Here is a 12,529-nt window from a genome sequence, read left to right on the forward strand (position 1 = left end):
CTTTTGGGGTGTATTGGGTCTTTGAGGTCTTTGTGGTATTTTGGGTCTTTGGGGTTTTTTAAGGGTCTTCAGTGTCTTTTAGGTCTTTGAGGTCTTTTGGGTCTTTTAGGTCTTTGGGCTCTTTTTGGGTCTTTTGGGTCATCTAGGTCTTTTGGGGTCTTTTGGGTATTTTGGGGTCTTCAGGGTCTTTGGAGTATTTTCGGTCTTTTAAGGGTCTTCGGGCATATTTAAGTGTCTTTGGGGTTTTTTGGTATTTTGGGTCTTCAAGGGTCTTTTTGGTATTTTGGGTATTTTGGATCCTCGGGGTCTTTTGGGTCTTTGAGGGTCTTCAGGGTCTTTTTGGTCTTTGGGGTATTTTGCTTTCTTCTCAGAAACGAAACATGCAATCAGATGAAACTTCACCACAACCTTCACCCACCCATGATAAACCAAAATTTGTTCATGACATTATAAAAACCGGGGTCTAAGCTGGTGTAAGGGGGTTGCCCCCAAACAATGTATTTTCTTTTTTCTCCGAAACTACAAACACATTTTCGATGAAACTTGACAATAACCTTCATCACCCATGATGTACCAAAGATTGTTCATGCCATTAAAAATAATCGGGTGGACAAGATGGATACAGAAGGAAACTATACTATCAGAATGGAAAACTGGGAATTTGAAGGAGGAAGGATATGGGTGGGCTCAACGAGAGTAGAAAAGATCATAGTTTTGGATTGGGGATGATCTGAGATGGTCGTTAACAGCTGCCTTGAATACCTGGAAAGACAAAGACATTGAAAAAGATATGGAACTTGTTTCCACAGGTGGGATAAAGGAGGAACAAATAAGCGGCGGTGAGCAGTGATCCTGGATACAGGTATATTCACCAGAAAGGTGTTGATGGTAGGCCGTGTGAGCCCTGCATACACCTTGGGGGGGGGGGGCAAAGCATGGAAAGAGCAGAGGGAGCAAGACCAGAAATGAGGAGGTAGAAGACAGAACGACCACCGACCTGTCTGTGATGTTGAAGTGATCCCATAGACTCAGCTTCATTGTTGGAGAATACAATAATCTTACACGTCTTGGTTTCCATGGTGTCAAGCTGAGCAAGATGTGAGGCAGATGAGCCAGCCCAGAGGAGAGAGCAGCACTCCATCAAGCTGCGGATGAAAGACTTGCCGATGGATAGGAGTTCAGGTGTGCCAATGAAGGACCTTGTACAATGGAGGATGCACAGTCAGCGGCTGACTTTCAAGGACAACTTTAAAAAGGTGGTTTGCCCAAGAAAGCTCATGGCTAACAGTGAGACCCCGGAGTTTCAATGACTGAACTTACTCAAGAGGATTGTTGAGAAAGTAGATAGGAGGGTTTGCCAGATCGTACTTTCAGAGAGAGGTCATGAGATCATGAGATGCGTTAGGTATGAAAGACATATTCCAAGTGTTTGACCATCTTGTGTTGTTGTCAAGGTCTGAAGATAGGGAAGAGGCTGCCGCCTGCCTCTCTGAAGGATGAGGGATGTCACGCAGAGGTTGGAGTCATAAGCAAATCTGTAAAGAGGATCTTCCAGAGTCAGAGAGATCACTGATGAAGATCAGGAATAGGACTGGGCCTAGAACCCTGACTTGGGGAACTCCAGTCTTGACAACGGAATCATTTTATCATTTCTGCCTGAGAGCCACATGTTGGCTAGGAAAATAGAGGAAGGCAGTAAACCATGTGGGATCTGGCCTCGGATGCCAAAGGCAGAGATTTTGGAGAGTAAAGCAGGATGCCAGACTGTATCAAAAGCATGAGATATGTTCAGAGAGTGTCCAGATAGACGGCCCTGATCCCAAAGGACCTCCATCCATTGTTGGGAGAGTGGAAACAGCATGTCCAAGGTGGCGTAACCTTGTCTGTAACCAAATTGATGACCTGAGATGAGGTAGTTGGAGAAAAGGAAAGATTTCATATCAACTGCGATGAGAGATTTCATGACCTTGCTGATGATGGGAAGTAAGCTGGTAGGTCTGTCGTTAAGGGGATCTGTTTTTTGCAACTTTTTTAGGTAATGCAGTGATGTTGGCTGATTTACAAGCAGACGGAAGATGCCCTAGTGCAAATGACAGGTTGAAAAGGGCAGAGAGAGGATATGCAAGAGCAGTAGAGCATGTTTTTAGGACACGTGAGCTGATGCTATCCAATCTAGATGCAGAGTAAGGGTCAAGGGTTAAAAGAAACTTCTCCACCTTCTCAGGTGCAAAAGAGTCTCGGGGGTTAAGGTTGCAGCCTTTACCCCATCCATCCAGCAAACACAAGGTCTGACTTTTTCTCCTATTCCTGCAACAACACCAAACATGGTTGACTTCTCTAAGCTTTCATTTTCTGCACGCATGACTTGTCCAACCAAAGTAGGACAGTTTCTGTTTTCACATCAGCGCTTCTGATGCACATGGTGGTCTAATTCCTTCAAACACCGATTTGTTTGTTCTTCTAGCAGTTCATGGAATTTTTAACAATCGGCTCCAACAACACATTTCAAAACTGTCAATCTTCTTCCTTTCTTTTTCACTATCCATGACTCACATCCATACATTGTAACTGGAAATACCAAAGCATTCACCAATCTCCTCTTGATTTGTTTTGTCACATCTTTGTCAATGCTGACATTGCTGTTCTCCCCAACACTAACCGTCTATTTATTTCCCCATCCACATTCTCCACTCGCTTCAATCTCATAACCAAGGAAGATGAAACTTTCCACTCTTTCCATGTGATCGTCTCCCAATCTGTACACTTCGTTCTTCTCAGTTGATAATATTTTAGCCTCTTTTTAGATTTAAATAAAGACCAGCTTTTTCACTTTCCTTCTTCACTGGTTGTTGCAGTTTCATCTAGTCCTCTTTACTTGATCCCACCAGAGTGGTATCATCACCATTCCTAAGGTTATTGATGCATCTTCCTCCAATCCTGACTTCAGCGTCTCTTTGTCATCGATGTTTGATTTTTTTTTTTTCAATAAAATTGTTTTACCAACAAATTAATCAGTCAATTTCGTCCGATGATAATGGCATAACATTAATTATAAAAATAATAATAACTCGAAGGTCACTCGGTAGAGTGCAAACCTCCGCCCTGGAGTGCCTGATCCACAAGAACATATCGTGCCCAATACATTTTTGAAATATCATGCTATGTATCGTTTTAGAGTACTATCTCTCAATGGTAGAAAAAATCACTTTAAAATTCGAGTACTCGGATCCGGATCTTCACCAAAATTGAATCAATTCTTCCTTGTCACACACCCAATCTGTGCACCAAGTTTCATCCAAATCCGTGCACAACTTTTCGAGATATCAAGCTATACAGGGTGTCCATAAAAATATCTCTACAATTTAAAAAATTTATTACAAAAGCAAATGAATAGATAAACCTGTGGAAATTATTACAAAATGAGGAGTAGATATTGAAGTGTTTTTTGCCTCATTCAATGCACTTCTGTATGGGCAACATTAGTTGCACGAAGCACATCAAGACGGTATAAATTATCAATTATAAAGAGACTTTATGGACACCCTGTATATCCTTTTTGGCCCAATCTCTCAATGAAGGATCACTTTAAAATTCTAGTAGCCGGATCCGGAGCCGGATCTTCAAAATCGAATCAGTTCCTCCTTGTCACACCCAACCTGCCCACAAATTTCATCCAGATCCGTCCACAACTTTTTTGAGATATCCTGTACACAGATAGACAGATGGACAGAAAGGTGTGAAAACATAACCTCCTTCACCTTAGGTGGCGGATGTAAAAATATTATTAACACCGGGGTTGGCAGAATGGCCAAGAGGTGTGCACACTCACCACAGCTGTCTAGATTGGGTTTGAATTCCAACCCAGCTACAAATTGCCATGCCGGTGTTTCACAGGCAGGGTGATTCAACAATGTGCGTGCGCATCCCTTGGATGGACGTTAAACGGACGTCCCGTCTGCTGGTATTAATGGAGTGGACATTAAAGACCCCACGGTGTCCTTCACGAAGTCCTAACGAATCCCACGGTGTCCCAGCAGCAAGCTCTCGCCGGCATCATGAACCAATTACAAATTCCTACTCTAACGTTGAAGGAATATCAGGCATGGCCAGCAGATTCCTGAAAGACTTGGGACAAAAACTTCCCCCGGCGAACCCCACGAAAACGTGGGAATAATTGTGGCCATTATAGGGCAATACCCCTGGGCACTCACCTTCAAGCAGCTGGATAAGAAAACCAGGAAACCACGAGCAGGCATGGACAACCCACAAAATATTTAACAGAGAAGAAAGTAAATACCTGTGGAATTTATTTAATACGGTGAACAAGCCCTGGTATATCACGGGTGATGAAGGTTGTGGTCAAGTTTCATCATATGTACAGCTTCTGAGAAGTAAGCAAATATCGATTTTTGGGGGCAATCCCCCCCCCACCCCCGTAAACTCCTTCCGTCGACCCCCCCCCCTTACACCGAGATTTTTTTTAATGCCGTGAAGAAACTTTGGTACATCACAGGTGATTTAAGCTTGTGCTCAAGTTTCATTGAAATTGTGTGTGTAGTTCCGGCAAAGAAAGATCCATATTTTCCCCCCCCACCCCCGTATATCCCCTTAGACCCCGATTTTTAGCTCACCTGGAACATAGTTCTGGCGAGCGAATGGGATGGTCTGCCATCCGTCTGTCCGTCAGTCTGTTTGTCTGTCCACAAATACTTGCAACTGAAACTACAAATATAGTATCGATGAAGCTTTTCCACAACATTCATCACCGTGTATGTACCAAAGTTTGTTTATGGCATTAAAAAAATCATACCCCAATGGGGTCGACGGGTTTCCTCCCAAAATCGGTATTGGCTTTCTTCTCAGAAACAACACATGCAATTCTGATTAAACTTGACTGCAACATTCATCACCCAGCATGTACCAAAGTTTGTTCACAGCATTAAAAAATTGGGCCCTAAGGTGGTCTACGGGGGGTTGCCCCCCAAAATATGTATTTGCTTTCTTCTCCGAAAGCACACATGCAAATTCGATGAAACTTGACCACAACCTTCATCACCCGTGATGTACCAAAGTTTGTTCACAACGTTAAAAAAACAATCAATAGGTATTTACTTTCTTCTTACATATTTTGTGGGTCATCCATGCCGACCAGTGGTTCCCTGTTTATCTTATCCAGCTGCTTGAAGGTGAGCGCCCAGGGGTATTGCCCCTATTTTTTTTTAATGTCGTGAACAATCTTTGGTACATCACACATGATGAAAGTTGTTGTCAAGTTTCATTGGAATTGTTTTTGTAGTTTTTGAGAAGAAAACAAATACTTCTTTTGGGGGGGGGGGGGCAACCCCCTTGTAACGACCTGAGACCCCGATTTTTTTTTTATGCTATGAACAATCTTTGGTACATCTTGGGTGATGAAGGTTGTGGTCAAGTTTCATTGGAATTGTGTGTGTAGTTTCTGAGAATGAAGCAAATACCTGTTTTTTTGGGGACACTCCTTCCATAGACCCCCTGAGACCTCAAATTTTTTGATGTCATTAACAAACTTTGTTTCATACACGTGTTGAACATTATGGCAAAGTTTCCTCGGAACTATGTTCTAGGTGAGGTAAAAAATATATTCCATTCATGTTCTTCAGTGTTCAAGTACAAGTGCGGTATAACATGTAAGAAAACTGGTATTATCAATATTAACTGGACATACCACATGACTTATACAAAAGCTCCAGAACGATCCACGCATTTCTGCCAGTGCTGTACGAGCTTAAAAATCCTGCTGTGTTAGAAATCCGTTCCAACAGTTTGCAACCAGCGACCCACGTTTGTCTGGACTACGTCATCGTTTTCATAGTGCTGGCATCTCAAGAACTCTTTCAAGGGCCTGAACAGATGGTAGTCTGCACTGTACGGACTGTACGGGTGAACGTTAAACTGACATTGTGAGGGTATCTGGAGATCGCATCCAACAGGGAAACATCAACACTTAAACGACAAATTTATTTGGAGATGTCCATGAAGAAGCATATGAATACTCAACCATTCAAATACTTTCCATCGATGTAATGTGTTCTCTCAAGCTGCAGTTTTTATATAAATTGAAAAATGCACTTTCCAAAGCCTTCTCTGAATTTCACTGAGATGTTTGAATTGTGAATATTATGAACAAACCGATGCATTCGAACGGGTGACTGTAGTTGCGAGTGTTCTCCATGCATTTGCTGTTCCGATTCCACGTATTGTTTTCAAATGGACACCTCCTTCATAATGTGGTTGTTTGTTGTGATCTTTCGTCAGCCGGTAAGCATTTATTCAAGGCTTTGCATTCCTTGCCTGTTCAGGTTCATTTTGCTCTCCAAGTCCCATGTCGTTTGCTCTGTGCCCACACGTAGACTCTTCGTGCGAGCACTTGATTCGTGCAGCAAAATGGCTCGAACAATTGAGCATTGAGTTGACAAACCTGCTATTTATCTACCGAATGCACATTTTACTGAGATTCGATCATGAACTCCGTCTGCCGGTTGCATCATTACTCGGATTGCTCGATGTGATGATTTTCCCTGTAGGTTTGGAGATGAAAATGTAATTTGTCCTGTATATTAGTACACAGTGGCCTACATATGTTCAATAGGTACCGTGGTATCATTATTGTCCACCGGCAGCAAATGCTGGCAGGTGGAACATCCGACTCGGCATCACGTCGAAAGATAGACGGCCTACTTGTAGAGGCATCGCACTGCCTGCGAAGCACCAGGATGACTGTTTATAATCAGGTTGGGAATTGAACGCAGACCAGACCGCTCAAAGCTGCTCAAAGGCAACCATGTTGGGAATATCTCAGTTATCCTGTGAACCCACAAACCAGCTGGGAAAACAAATATGGTTTAGTTGGTGCTCGATTGGGAGCGACATCGATGCTTAAGCGTCGTCATTTTAACATCTCAAGCATCATCTGATGCACTTGCTCAGAGCTATTTATCAACTACAGCCATGTTGGCTCTCCGCCTCAAATACGTTGATACAAACAGTCATTACTCCTGACTGTCAACCATGCTCGTGAGTTCCCTATATTTTCATGATGACACTTGAAAGGGCAAAACTCCTGAACTAAACTTTGTCAACGATGTAATGCCTAATATATCATGCCTCGAGATTTTGCTGTTTTCAACATCTTTAAACTCTTAAAGCGAGGAAAGCATGCATCCACAGATTTGTTATTTATGCACGAGGGAGTCATAACCATGCAAATGTAGCAGTTCCCCCTCATATGTCTGTGCAACAACTATAAATTGTGTAATGACATCTGATAATGGAGATGTCCTTACGTTGGATGTAAGTAACAAGATGCTTGAGATATTTTGGACTGTGACAGTATTTTAACCTTGTTAAAAAAGGGTAACATTCCTTGTCATGAACTCTTATGGTGAGCTGATGTCACCGAAGGTGAAGGAGGTTATGTTTTCACCCCTTTCTCTCTGTTTGTCTGTCTGTTGGTCTGTTTATTTGTGTACAGGATATCTCAAAAAGTTATGTATGGAGCAGGCTGAAATTTTGTGGACAGGTTCGGTGTGTGATAAGGACGAACTGATTAGATTTTGATGAAGATCCGGATCCGACTACTAGAAAATTTTAAGTGATTCTTCACCATTGAGAGATAGGGCTAAAAATGATATATAGCACGATATCTCAAAAAAGTTGTAGACATATTTGGATGAAACTTGGCAGACATGTCGGGTGTTTCGCAAGGAGGAATTGATTCGACTTCGGTGAAGATCCGATTCCGGATATGGATACGAGAGTTATTTAATCTTTAATTAAATAAACTTATATGAAAGTGATTCTTCACCATTCAGAGATAGGGTCGAAAACGATGTAGTACTGTATGTCATGATATTCCAAAAATTGTATTGGGCCTGATATGTTCTTGTGGATCAGGCATTACATGGTGGAAGTATATACTCCACCGAGTGCACTTCTAGTTTGGATCTGTGACAATGGACTTTGGTCTGCTATTTTGTTTTTGGGAATCGTAAAATAATCTTTATGCTAATAATTTTTACTTCCACCACCGAAGGTGGACGGATGTTGTGTTTCCACTCCTTGTTTGTCTTTGTTTGTTTGTCTGTTGTGCTTGTGAGCAGAATATCTCAAATTTACGGATGGATTTGGACAAAACTTGGGGGACAGTTTGGGAGTGTGACAAGGACGAATTGATTAGATTTTGGTTGAACATCTGGATCCAGCTCCGATAATTTTAAAGTGATTTTTCACAATTGAGAGAAAGGGCCAAAAACTATGGATACAGGGTGTTCCAGAAAGACCTGGACAACTTTTGACTCGAAAGAGATATATTTGGTACCACAAATGATACAGTGATACCCTTTGTTTTAAATGATACAGATAGTCATAAAGTTTTCTTTATTTTCACGTCTGGTGGTTTAATTCAAAAGAAAATTGCGACTCCACGGGAGAAAGCTCACCCCGTTGAAGGGTTCATTGAGACAAGATCTGACACACAAGTTCAGCGTAACTTCCGTACAAGGTATGGAAGGTATCCACCATCACAGACTAGTATCAGAGAGTGGTACAAGAGGTTTAAAGAGATTGGAAGTTGTCAAAAACAGAAAAGTCCCGGTCGACCAAGTAAAAGTGCAGTAGACGTTGAACGAGAGCGTAAATCATTTCAACAAAGTCCCAGAAAATCAAATGGACGTGTATCCAGAAAACTGAGACACTCAACTACCACTGTACACAGCATTTTGCAAAAAAAAGACTTAAGGTGCAGATTCTGTCAGAACTCAAACCAAATTACGGATCCAAACGCAAAGCATTTGCTTTGGAAGAGCTCAGTCGTGTAGAGGATGACGGAGATTACCTGAAAAAGGTCATTCTCACAGACGAAGCTTACTTTCATGTATCACGGAGGGTCAACCGGCACAATGTGAGGATCTGGGCCTCTGAAAACCCTCACGTGGTCATTGAACATATACATGACAGTCCAAAGATCAATGGGTGGTGTGGCCTTCTCCACAACCGCTTGGTGAGTTCACTTTTCTTTGTGGAGGATGCAGTGACCTCGACAATTTACATGAACATGTCGGAAGAATTCCTCTTCCCACAGATTGAAGACCTGTAACCCGATTTCATTTTTCAACAGGATGGCGCTCCCCCTCATTGGGACTAAGTTGTTCAAGCAGACCTGAATGAAAAATTTCCAGCTCACTGGATTGGCCAAGACAGAACAACCGCCTGCCACGATCATCAGACATAACCCCCCTTGAATTTTTTTCTGTTGGGGTTTGTCAATGATGTGTACAACACCAAGCTGGCAAATCTGCAGGTTCTTTGTTTTGAGATCACAGCAGGCTGCTGCATGTGCACTGATGGATGCAAACATGCTGAGATGACCATGGCAAGAACTCGTGTACTGCCTTGATGTCTTGTGCATGACGAAGGGAGCTCATATTGAAGGCTGTTGTTGGTGTGCACAAAACTTTATGAGTTTCTGTATCGTATAAAGTTTCTGTATCACAAACCAAAGGGTATCATTGTATCATTTGTGGTTCGAAATATATTAACTACCAAAGTTGTCCGGGTGTTTTTGGAGCACCCTGCATAGCATGATATCTCAAAAAGTTGTGGACGGGTTATGATTATGCGAGGTTGAATGAGTTGGTTAGGTGACAAGAACAAGCCAATTCGATTTTGGTTCAGGTTTGAATCTAGATCCGACCTATCAGTGGGATAAAATAAGGAAACTGTTCAGCGCTACTGGGGTATGTGCTCTCCCAAGTGTCGTTCCATATTTTTTTTCTGCATTGTCTATAATATATATTATTATAAAAGGACCTGTGTCTGTCTGTCTGTCTGTCTGTCATGTTATAACTTGAGAACGGATTAACAGATTTCAATGAATCCAACGACGGTGGATTCAGGGAACTCCTGTGAAGGTTTGTGATGCAAATAAATAAATAAATAAGTCAGTTTGTGTGCTTGGGTATAGACAAGGTCGGACAGACACATTAGACAAGGTCAGCGGTATACCTTTGCACATACTCTAAAGACATAATTTTACAATGTTCAGATGAACTATTTCCCTGAAACAAATACCTTAACACATCGCAGGTCTGCAGGGATAAAATTAGAGGTTAATAATGGTATGTGGGAGATTAAAAAAAAAATTGTTGGAGGGTTACTCAGCTTAACTCTTTAAGTTAAAGGGTTAGCAGATCGTAAGATTGCATGTATGCGGTATGTACGCAGTCTTATTATTTGCTGATATGTCTGGCAAATTTCAAGTTTCTCTTACAATTTGTTTCGTTTCGGCAATTAGTGCCAAGGATGTGAACGTGGCGGAAAACTTGAGTAAAGAAGAAATCCAAACCCTTGTTAGATTCCTGGCGATGCAAAAGCAAAATGCACAAAAAAGGCAGCAATCAATTTTTGGAAACCTGTCTTTGTCTGCAGTTGAAAAACGTTCACTGGTGGGTATTGTCCTTTCTGTGGGTATAAACAGATGGGCACAACGGATCACATTTAGACTGCCGACCCCCCTCCCAACATTGCAAGGAGAAAGTTACTGTTATTAATTATTGCTTCACGGTCTGCCAATCCCAGTTCACGAAGTAGACAGAGTCGGGAATACCCAAGTGACGAATGTCTCAAATTACCGCTGAGGATCTTGGGGAAAGGAAGGTAATGGCAAAATGGGTGCCAACCATCTTTACGGAGAAGCAGAAGTTTCATACAGTCGCTGTATTTTTTTGTACATGAAGTCGAGGCTCATAAAAGAGCTAGGACACAGAACATAACAGAAGAAGAAGAACATAGGGGAAAGAGAGAAACACACCAACAGCAAGGTAGAGGGAGACTTGAGAAAGAATGAGCATGGGAAAATATCAAATCAAGGGGATGGGGGAGGATGACACATTGGCTTAACTAGCTGAATACAATCTCAAACACTGCAAGAAGAGGAAGAGATAAACTGGGGACAAAACAGAAATATAATGAACAAGTATGAAGACGACGATGGTTCACGAGCGGTATTTGACGATGTAGATTGTTTCAGAAGTCAAGGATGAGACAATGTGATAATTTTTGACCAAGTTATAAAAATGATCAACATGATGTGGTACGAGTGACAGGTTATTAGCTGCAAAATGTCGAAAACCCAGTTTCGTTCACCGACTTTAAAAATTTGACCTTTGCATAACCTTTAAAGGTCACAAAACAATATTGTGGACATTAAAATAAGGAAACAGTATACGTGCTATAGCTTATTGGAGTTAGTTCGTCGAAGAAGGTCGAAAACCCGGTTCGATTCCCACAACTTTGAAAATTTGAACTTTGTGGCCTTTAAAGGTCAAAGGTCAAGGATTATGACCTTTGGTGCAAAACTTCCTCTGGAACATTCCAGGAACAATATAACGTCATATAGGCTATATGGCATTTCGCACTCCTCGGATTATCCATACTTTGATGAAATCGGCGTAAAAACAAACTTGAAGGGGGCGCCACGGGCAAGATGTTCGGGATAGAGCAAAATGGTTTGAAGACTTTAGGTTAATGACCTCAAGATTATGCATAAAAATATTCTCCTCCGAGCTCTCAAAGTTTGGGTGGTCGTATGATTTTTATGTCAAAATTCGAAATTTTCGAAGTTCGTGACCTTGTGACCTTGACCTTGGGATGTAAATGAAAAATCGAGCTCCGTGGGGCTATGCAGGTGCCATTGGGCTAACCAAATACCGAAACCCCAGCCAGATTCGACAAACCCCTCGGAGAAGATAATTTTTTTACGTCAAAATTCGCAATTTTCTAAGTTCATGACCTTGTGACCTTGACCATGGGACGAAAATGAAAAATCGAGCTCCGTGTGGCTATGCAGGTGCCATTGGGCTAACCAAATACCGAAACCCCTACCAGATTCCACAAACCCCCAAGGAGAAGATGCAAATTGAAACCGGATACCCCCTAAAAACACATGTTTTTTTGGGCGTATCTCCGCCCATAATGGGTGCACCATGCCCATTCTCAGGAAAACACAACTCGATCATGATATAAACCTCCCACCAAAATTTTATCAGGATCGGATCAAAACCCACGGAGCTATGCTCCGGACAGACAGACACACAACAATAACGAATATAGTGGTCACTTATTTTTTTCGTGAAAATATTTTTTCGTGAACCAAAAAAACGGTGAGAAATAGGGGGGAAAACACAATTTTCTCACTTTTCATGTCTATGGAACCACCTCCGAGAGGCTTTCCCCCCATTCTTTACTCCAGGGCTTCAAGCAACCTGTGCACCACTGCTTCTTGTCATCTCCCAAACGAACCCATGATATTTATTCCCCCATTAACCATTCCTAACCCAACCCTCTTCGTTGCTCGTTTCAGGGTTTTTTTCTCTCACTCTACTTTTCATGTTCATTATTCGCTTGCTGGTTGTACCCAATTGTTGCCCTGCTACTACACTGTCAATGTAACCTTGCTCTTCCATGAGCCTCAAAGTTTGTTTTCCTCCACCACATT

This window comes from Eptatretus burgeri, chromosome 14 (genome assembly GCF_056783735.1).
Source record: "Eptatretus burgeri isolate ZD-2024b chromosome 14, Ebu_testis_v1, whole genome shotgun sequence".
NCBI lineage: Eukaryota > Metazoa > Chordata > Myxini > Myxiniformes > Myxinidae > Eptatretus > Eptatretus burgeri.